The sequence below is a fragment of the Cavia porcellus genome, unplaced genomic scaffold, assembly GCF_034190915.1.
Source record: "Cavia porcellus strain 051 isolate PalLab524CR breed Dunkin Hartley unplaced genomic scaffold, mCavPor4.1 scaffold_4, whole genome shotgun sequence".
Classification (NCBI taxonomy): domain Eukaryota; kingdom Metazoa; phylum Chordata; class Mammalia; order Rodentia; family Caviidae; genus Cavia; species Cavia porcellus.
In genome coordinates this window covers 70,565,117-70,575,635 of record NW_026947487.1, presented here as the reverse complement: position 1 = coordinate 70,575,635, position 10,519 = coordinate 70,565,117, and the positions used below count along the sequence as shown (strand labels likewise).

Here is a 10,519-nt window from a genome sequence, read left to right as displayed (position 1 = left end):
TTATTTAAAAATATACAGTAGTTTATTTTTAATATTCTAAAACTCGATGTAACATCAATTTCTAAGCTAGAACTTTCCTTATGGGGTGAATAATTAAGAATTTCTAGTGATGATTTAAGTAAGTAACTGGTTGTTTGCATCATTTTTGTTTGGTGTGGCGAGTCAGAAATGTCTTCATGTGGGGACTCATATCTGAGAGCAAACGTTGGACCTGATACCAAGCTGTTTTCCTGAACCTGTAATCACTTTCTAAACATTCCTGAGCCTCAGAAGAACACAGGGTGGGGGTGAGGGTTGGGGATTTAGCTCAGCGGCATAAGTGCTTGCCTTGCAAGCAGGCAGTCCTAAGTTCGATCCCCAATACTGAGAAAAAAGAAAAAACAGACAAAAAAAAAAAAAAAAAAGAAGAAGAAGAACACAGGAAAGTGCATTATGGAGCCCTGCTGTGAATAATACTGAAGATTTTCATTAAAATTTCAACTCCTTGTTTTATGAGACTGGGGACACAACCCCTCAGTCAGTATCCAGGAAAGGACTATCATCCTTTTACCCTTTCACCCTAGGGTTAGGCAAGCCATGTGGGCAGATGAGGTCTTCATCCCAGAATCCTCTTGGAGATAGTCTATTTTGAAAAGCCACGCAGGAAAGAGCAATGGTTTGTCCCTAGCAGTACGGGGAGTCTTCAAGAGTCCAAAGGAATTGTTGGTTTCTGTTAAAGGGTGGCTCAACCCTGGGGTAACTGACCCTTATCTCGCTCTAGCAGGTGTCACAATTCAAACGAGGGGCAGAGGACAACATCTTTGCCCCACTGGCTGTGGAAGCCAAGCCACACCCTGTGCACCGCACCCCAAGCTTACTGGACCCGCAGGACCCAGTGTACATCCCAAGCCCAAGTCCGGCCAAGGCAGACCCAGGTTCACCTTCAGGTGAGTGCTGGCCCAGGAGAGGGAGGGAACAGAGGGGCAGGATGGGAAAGGGGATGGCTTTCCTGAAAGGGAAGAGTGTGAGGTCTGTCCTGTGTTTTTGCATGGACTAAGCAGCAGGGCAGAGGGTATCCACAGGGCCTACAGAGATGAGGAGGCCAGGGGATACTGGAAAGGTTTTCAGGCTGTGGTACAACAGGAGAGTTTGTGGGCAACCCGGAAAACATAGCGTGAGCGACTATTAATATAATGCAAGTACAGCACAGATGCTTCCTGTCAACCAGTGGAAACTGCTCTTTAGGTGTTCTTTAGATGTTTTTATGACTCCTCTCGACTATTTTTAAAAACTTTTTAAAAAATCAGTTCGTGTTGAGCTCTGCCTCTGAGTCCTGGTGTCCAGAGATCAGAGCCCTTGGGGATCTGAACCACTGTTGAGTCCAGTGAGTAAATTTGGGCCGTGTGTGGCAGGAAATGTTCCTGGGGTTTGTGTACATTTTGTTAGAAAACAGCATGTTGCTGAATAGAGATTACTGTGTCTGTTGCCTCTCACAGACTCCTTTGAAAGTGAGTACAAAATAGAAATTGGCAGTTCTGTGTGTGTGTGTGTGTGTGTGTGTGTGTGTCTGTGTGTGTGTGTGTGTGTGTGTGTGTGTCTGTGTGTGTGTGTTTCTTGAAATGATAAGGCAGTACAACTGATTCTGGATTGGGTCACTTGATAAGGGAAAGCCTCTTGCATTCCTGAAAATGTGTGCAGATAAACATAGTTGATGTAGGCTCAGGAAAATCTATACAGAAGGAAAGCTACCACATTTGATGGATAAAATTTGCCAACAATAGTATTTTGAAGGAATGGAGCAATCAGTAGTCTTTTCCTTTCCTTTCCCTTCCTTTCCTTTCCTTTCCTTTCTTTCTATCTATCTTTCTTTTTCTGTACTGGCAATTGAACTCATGACCTTATACTTACCAGTCAGGCACTTGTGCTTGTGAGCTAAATCTCTGGGCTAGTTATGTTTTCTTATCCCAGAATATGAACATTGTCCACATATTTGGTTATTTTACTCAGTTACTGATGTCCTCCTTGTATTTTCTGGTGGATAGTTGAATTTTAATAATCAATTATAAAAATTATCAAATTATTATAATTTTAATTAAAATAGTATTTTAAGCAATCAATACAAAATGGTATTTTACGCAATTAATACAGCATAGTATTTTAAGCAATGGATACAAAGAAGACAAACTCATTAGACTGTAATTCTCTCAGTGCTTGTAATATTACATATTTTGGTTCTTTGCATAATAGTACCAATAGAAAACTTCTTCCTTTTTTCATAAAAGCATACAGATTCGGGGGCTGGGGGTTTAGCTCAGTGGCATAAGCGCCTGCCTTGCAAGCAGGCAGTCGTGAGTCCGATCCCTGATACCGATAAAAATTAAAAAGACAAAAAAAAAAAAACCCAAAAAACAAAAACAAAAAAAAACATACAGATTCATAGTAAAAGAAAATGTTAGGCATTGTTGTCCTAGGTCTTAGATGTTATTCAATATTCCCCTCCTTTTGCATCACAGAATATTAAAATATCACACATATATGCAAAATGTATTTCTGAATTTAGCATCATTAAGTAATTGCACATTATGTAATATTTTAAGTGATCCTAGCATAATAAGAGGAAGAGAAACTGTAATCTAGCATGGAAAGATGCCAAGAAGGAGCGTATTAGAATGGGCATCAGTGGATCAAAGAGTCATCTCTGCCTAAAAAAATTTGCATCCTAAATAAAAGGGAAATACCAGTCATACAACTTGGAGACAATAATGAAAAAATGTTGACTATTCAGTGAAGCTTTTCCTGATTTATCTTTGAGGAAACTACTTTGTACATCTATCACACAGGGATGCAGAGGAGACTGAAGAATGGAATGGGAGAGAAGCCTCAGTTCTGCCCCATAACACACAGCAGTGCCTGGGCTCCTGTGCATTTTGAGAGAGCTCATGTTGTTGTCATCATTATTAACCTAAGTGTTCTGAGACACATTAAGACCATAAGACTCGGGTCTAAAGCATCCTGAACAGTTGGCTGAACCTGTTGTAGAGACTCTTGTTGTTTTGGGTCCTACCTAAAACTAGTGCTTTCCTAGTAACTCCATAAATGGGCTGGAGTAAAACAGGTAAATGAGGAATGTGTTGCCTCTAAAAGCCAAATAGGGTTACTAGGCTTTGTGCTACGTTTTGATTGGGAGGCAGATGCCAGAATTTATACTTCACCTTAGAAGAAATGTCTATTCATACACTATGGGACTCCTTCAAATTTCACTGAGGTACAGAGACCTTGAATTTTAGTTGGATTTATTTTCCATCTTTTGACACACAAAGGCTTTCCTATCATGTCTAGCGTGGTTGTTGCCTCATACTCACTTGGTCCATTTAGTATATATCATCAATATAATGGATCACAGTGAGTCCTTGTGGGTGAGGAAGATATCTTGAACAAAGTCACAACACTGAGCTGGAGAGTTAGTATAACCCTAAGGTAGGACAATGAATGTGCATTGTTGGCCTTGACAACTGAAAGCAAATTGTCTCAGGTCAGCCTTATGGATACAGACAGGGAAAAGACATTTCAAAATCAATAGCTGAATACCAGGTACTAGGAGATGTGTTAAGCAAGGAAACCACACCTGATACAACAACTGCAAATGGAATCCAAGTGCTTGATAGTAGCACAAGTTTCTGAAGTCCCTCCAAAGATGTGATATGTTTTTGTTTTACTATTTTCCTAGGCAAAAGCAAGTATAGTGGTTTCCAATCATATTTGCCAAACATAATACCCTCACATTAACATTTAGGGAACCAAGGTGAGGATTCCACTAACTACTAATATTATTTAAGCCAATTATGCATTCTGGAATCAGGGAAATAACTAGAGTATGGTCTTGGAGACCTGCTGCATCTGCTGTGAATTGACCTTTGTTGAAATTCCATTAACTACCTAACGTTTATAGGCCCCTACTCTTAATGGAATCCTACAATGATGATTGGATCTTTTGGAAAGTGTTAGCTCAAAACCAGTGTGTGGTAATCATTGAAATTTCTGATCATTTCTCTTCTCCAGATGTACAGCTATCATGTTAACAGGGCTTAGGTACTTTTGGGGAAGTTGAAATTGTTTTTTAAAAAGCAGAATATTTTGTATTTTGCTCCTCCTTAAAAAAATTTTGGTGCACTTCCAGGCATACACATACATCCCCACCAAAATTGAGACCATTTACATACCCTCAGTCCATTGAATGAATGTGTGACTGGGTTCTCTTGAGGAAAGATACTGGTATACTAACAAAACTTAGCCTTCCTTCCTCTCATACTTCTCAACTTCCCAAACATACATAAGCCCTGGTATCATGATAACTTATTTACCTAATCCTCTCACATTTTTAGAAGCATCTCAGTCACTTTCCTCATAAATATAACTGACTTTTCTTCAGTTTCCCTACATATGAAACTTAATAATTGCCTGTTTTTGCCTTTGATTTCACATATTTTCATAGGTTGTAGCTGCTATAGAAGTAATCTTTCTTCTGGGGTTTTACCAGAATCCTAATGACTTTTGAGGTGTAGATAATATGCTAAGCATGAGTGAGCCTGGGATTCAATGTACACCAACTCCAAATAAAATTCTTAGGAAACTTTTGTGCCCTTGCTGTGGGAATGAGATGCCTTCTCCTACTGGAGTTCTATGCCTCACCACACTCATAGCCACCTTTCTGTGGTGGAAGAAAGTAGTACTATGGGCAGCACATTTCACCATCCTCAGCTGTGTCTGAGAAACCAGATGCCCTTTCTGATATCCTCTTTCTAGAAGGCTTCATGCATGCCAGTGCACCACCACAGAACACAGAGATAAATCAACTCCCAGGAGTGCTTCCCTACAGGGGAAGAGTTCAGACACTATCTTTTTCTTAGATCTTGCATTGTCCCAGGAGCCTCTTATGTGATCTCCATTGCCTTTTGATACCCAAAACCAATGACAGAATTATCCTTCTGAACATGATTGCATATGTCATGCCTTTACTCAGATCTTTCTGGTGCCTCCTTCTCTCATTCAGTGTCAAATCCAAGTTCTTTATAGTGGGCAGTAATAGGCTTTGCCTGAGAGGTACTTCCTCTGACACATCACCTGTCATTTTGCCCTCCTGTACTGCTCGGGCTCCCTGCCCTCTTTCCTGTGACTTAGATTCAATCTATGGTCACCCTCAGGTGTCATCTTTGCAATATCACTGGGAAGCTTTCCTAGCATACCTGTCCTCTTATTTATTTATCCATTTCTATGTTGACTGATGTTTCCCCAGGTAACCACATGACTGTGATGATTTCACTTGTAAATTTGTGTGTATGCAAATGTCTGCCACCTTTAAATCTTGTTTATTGTCAACTTTGTTCTTTGCTGTACAAAGTACCCAATACTTAAAACTTTGAGGAGTTAAAAATTTATTTCAGCTTACACTTTCACATGAGTTAGTCCAAAGTCTACTGGATTTAAGGCTAAAATCTCATGGAAGTAGAAATCTTATTTAATGGCATATGGCAGAGTACAGGAGGAAAAGTGCCAGTAAGGGATATATCATCCAAAGTCATGCCCTACTTCCTCTACCTAAACTCCATTTCATAATAGTGCATTTGACAGTGAACTTTAGCATATTATTCCACTGATGCAAGATTTCAGTATATCTCTTACTTAGGTTGACAACTAAAATTACATGACACATGTATATACCTTGCTATATTGACACTTCATTACATCACGTTAAGCCATGTTCAATCTTGAAATAAACACGGTAATAAAGTGGTGCAAAGTAACAAGTTGGACACATAACAGATCAAAGATGGGCTTGTGCCCTTTAGGACTTGAAAAAGAAAGCTTTAGTAAGTATAATCTTACATACACTATAAAATATATTTTAATATGCAATTCCCTGACACTTATTTTCCTGACTTTTATGAATTTTGTGTTTTACAGAATCTGGTGTCTATAATCCAGTATACACTGGATTATAGATAAAGAATATGGTCAGGGAAACAATGTTTCGCCTTGGAAATTAACCAATATGGAGTATGAATGACTTAGTTCCCATGAAAATTCTCTACATAACATGTGAGAATTATTTTAGCAGAGGATGGATACAGTTTTGCCACATTGATTGCTTGAAGGCACAAACTCCAAGAGGTCCATCATGATAGTGCCTTAGAACTGATTTTATTTTTTAAAAGTTGACAGTAATAATTTTAAAAATAAAAATTTATTTTTCTGAATGCATAGTATATCTGAAGTATCTGTGCCAAATTGCCCAACCCTGAAATTATATAAAAATGAAAATATGTATTAATGTATGCACTTGTATAAATTTAAAATTATAAATATATATTTGAATTTTATAGGCTTTAAACAAGAGATGAATGTGCTTCTCCTACTCAAGCTTTAAAGAATTTTGCTATTCTAGGTCTCTTCTGGCTCCAAATGAACTTTGGGGATGTTTTCTCTAGTTCTGTGAGGTATTAATGTTATTTTGATTGGAATTGAATTAAATCTATGCAACAATTTTAGGAGTAGGGCCATTTTCACTATGTTGATTCTTTCTACCAAAAACTATGTGATAGCTTTTCATTTTTTATATCCTGTTTGACTTTCTTTTTCAGAGTACTGTAGTTTTCAGTGTAGAGAACATTTACTTTGTTAGGTTTATTCCCATGTATTTCATTTTTTTGATGGTATTGCAAAAGGGGTTGTTTGCTTAATTTCTATCTCTGTGAGTCTATTAGTGGTGCAGTGGGATTCTATTGATTTTTGACTGTTGACTTTGCATGCAGCTACACAAGTGAATTTGATTATTAAATCTACAAGTCTTTTGGTGGAGTTTTTGGGTTCTTCTGTGTAGAGTATCATGTCATCTACAAATAATATTAACTTCTTTTCCTGTCTTTATTGATTTTGTTTCCTTTTCTTGTCTACCTGCTGTGGCTAATATGTTTAGAACTATATTGAATATGAGTGGTGATAATGAACATCTTTGTCTTGCTCCTTATTTTAGAGTTAAGGTTTTCAGTTTTTGTCCATTTAGTATGATGTTGGCTATTGGTTTTTCACAGATGGCTTTTATCAATTGAAGTAAAGACCATCAATTACAATTTTTGTTAGGGGTGTTATCATGAATGAGTGTTGGGTTTGTCAAATGGTTTTTCTGCATCCTTTGAAATGATCATGTGATTTTGGTTTTAGGTCTGTTGATATAGTGTATTATATTTATTGATTCAAGTATGTTGCACCTCTGGGATGAATTCTACGTAATCTTGTTGCATTCTGTTTTCCAGCATCTTATGAGGAGTTTTTCATCTCAGTTCATTAGGAAGATTGGCTTGTAGTTCTCTTTATTGGTTGGGTCTATCCCTGGTTTTGATATTAGAGCATATATACTTGCTTCCAGGAATGACTTTGGGAGTACTGCTTCAATTTTACTTCCATTAAAGAGTTTTTAACAGTAGTGCTATAATATATTCTCTAAATTTCTCATATAATTCAGTGTTGAATTCATCAGGACCTGGGATTTTCTTTTTTGTAAGTTTTTAAATACATTTTCAATTTTATTGACTGAAACTGCGTTATTAAAATGCTTGTAAGTTTTTAATTCAACTTTGGTAATTAATTTGTATCTTGAAATCTGTTCAATTCTTCTGGCTTTTTTTTCATATTGTTAAAGTAGAGGTCCTCAATTCATGTGACTAAAATAAATGTTCTCAAGGCAGATGTTGTTGATCTTCTGGATTTCCACAGGATCCATTGGGATTTAACTGTTTTCATTCCTAATTTCATGAATTTGAGTATTTTCTTTTTTGTGTAAGTTTGGCTAAGAATTTATTGATTTTATTTAACCTTACAAAGAACCAACACCTCCATTCATTGATATTTTACATCATTTTCACAATATTCAATTGCAATAATTTCTGCTCTGATCTTTATAATCTTCCCATATTGTATGAGCTTCAGATTTGACTTGATTTTCTTTTTACTAAAATTTGTAGTTCAACATTAGGTGATTTGTTTAAGCTCATACTATTTCTCTTATATGAGAGTTAGTCACTATTAATTTCTCTCTTAGAACTGCTTTGATTGTATCTCATAAGTCCCAGTATTATCATTATCAGTTTTATCATTTAATTGTAGATTATTGTTTTCTTCTTTAATTTAATCTGACCATTGAACATTTGGTTTTGTATTAATTTTCATGTGTGTTTGGAGTTTTGTGATTTCTTTTGTTGTTGATTTGAAATTGTACTGCACTATGGTCAGATGCATGGGAGAATTTTCATTACTTTTCATTTACTTAACTATGTTGTCTGGATTAGGATGTAGTCTATTTTGGAGAATGCCCCCTGTATACTGATAATAATGTGTATCTTGATGTTGAGCATTGAACACTCTGTAGATATCTACTAAATGCTTTATTCAATAGTAAGGTCTGGTTCTGGTGTTTCTTTGTTGTTTTTTGTCTGATTGATCAAACTACTTGTGACATAGGGTATTGACGTCCCTCACTACAATTGTGTTAATTGACTTTTCAGTGACATTAATATTTGTTTTATATAGTTATGTGTGCTGTTTTATATGTATATATGTACACATTTATGAGTATTAACTCTTCTTGGAGTTTTCCCTTAACAAGCATGTATTGACCTTCTTTACCTCTTTTGATGCACCTTGGCCTGAAGTTCACATTGTCTGCAAATAGAATAGCTATTCTTAATTTTCTGAATTCCTGTCATATGTCAAAGACAAAGTATTTCTTTCTGTCTTTGACTTTCAGTCTATAAATTTTTGTTATGATTTGTGTCTAGATGTCCCCAAAAAGCATCATGTGGTCATTGGGAGAGTTGGATTTTTTGGATCAGATGTTTCTAGAGTTTTTGATTGGTTCATTGTCTAGTGCCTGGATTAGGGTTCTGAGTGTCGCACCCACCCTAGGGTGGGTGACATGCATACAATATGAGTGAGGGCAAATGTTTATCATCCTTCCTTTTGCTCCTATTCTGCATGGTGGCAGAAAACTACCATGAACTGTTTCCCCTTTGCCACATGCCACCTTGCCTTGGAGTCAGCAAATTGTGTACTGAAATCTTTACAAAATGTGAGCCAAATAAATCTTTCCTCCTTTAATTTGGAATGTCAGGTACTTTGTCTCAGCAACAAGAGATAAGTAACTGAAACAGAATTTGGTACTGAGAGTGGGGTCATTTCTGTGGCCATGTGGTTCAAGAGCATTTGAGAATGGCTTTTGGGAAGAAATTGTAAAGGTTTAGAGATGTCACCTGAAAGAGTACAACTGGAATGAATGCCTAAAGCTGTTCTGTGTGGGACATTCTTGTTAGAACTCAGAAGACCAGAAGGCTGATAGAAATACACACACACATTAAAAACAAACAAACAAACAAACAAACCCAAAACAAACAAACAAACAACAACAACAAAAAAAAAAAAACCAGGCAGAGTAGATTAGGAGGCAGGCTCCATCCAGATGCTCTGAATAGGAAACCTGAAAGAGGGTTAATAAACTGAAAGTCAAAGATGAGAAAGCAAAGCTATATGTGACAGGAAACCAGAGAGAAATAGGGACAACTCATCCAGTAGCCGCAGATAGATTGGAAAGCTATGACACTTTTGGGCAGTGTAGAACTACACAGCTGGAAGGAAGGAAAACCCTGTAACTTTAGTAAGTAAATGAGTACAGCTCCAGATCAAGCTCAGGGGTAAAAAGGTTCAGCAATACTCAGACAACAGGCTGGCCCCCTAATCTAATCTAAAAACTAAAGGAGCTAGTGGGACCCAAAAATACAACGCATCCTGAGAAGGGGAAAGGTCAAAAATAGCTTAACAAAAGGAAGGAAGAGGACATTGTTAATAGTGTATCAGGATTTAAAAGTCACAGTAGTCTTATCGCTCCGTTTAGTTTGATTTTATTTTGTTCTGGTCTGTCCACTCATATCAGATTTGAGGGCACAGACATCTAACCCAAAAATAGCAGGTTATACCATAGTAACTATCCTTAATTTCCTATTAACTTAAACTGAGACCCTGTATTACTTACATTGTCTTACTATGACTGATCTTATTTGAATCTGGTTTGTTAGACCACAATTTTGCCTTGGCTGATTTTATTCAAATTTGGTATGCTTGATAGTATCAAGTCTAAAAGTAGAGGCAACTACTCTGAAGATGACAAGATGTAAAAGATATCCATACCAGTTTTGATTATTAACCACTCTCAAGTCCTACAATGTCTTCAAAGTTATATTTTTATAAAAATAGCTATCTAATACTATGCTTAATATGTTAAGCCTGATGATGTGGACAAGTCTATTGAAAATAACAAGAGAAAGCATAGTAACTATGGTAGATCACCTAATACTGTGGTCTTATGTGTCTTTTTCATTGCATGTTTTTGTAGGAATTTGTTTTGTTGTCTTGTTATGATCTGTTTTTCCCTATAATACAGAGAGGATAAATATACATGTAGAAATTCACACATGGGAAGAATTTTTAAACTATT

General features: G+C 36.8%; 1 protein-coding gene across 2 annotated transcripts in view; it reads left to right on the top strand.

Annotated features, from left to right (window-relative positions):
- Positions 1-768: 768 nt before the first annotated feature.
- LOC100719364 (broad substrate specificity ATP-binding cassette transporter ABCG2-like) overlaps positions 769-10,519 on the top strand; it is a 61,005-nt gene continuing 51,254 nt past the window's right edge. The window contains exon 1 of one of the 2 annotated variants that reach the window (XM_063247252.1): positions 769-926. The gene's annotated coding sequence lies outside the window, so the exon portion shown is untranslated. The remainder of the gene's footprint in view (positions 927-10,519) is intronic. The other variant, XM_063247251.1, reaches the window with a different exon arrangement.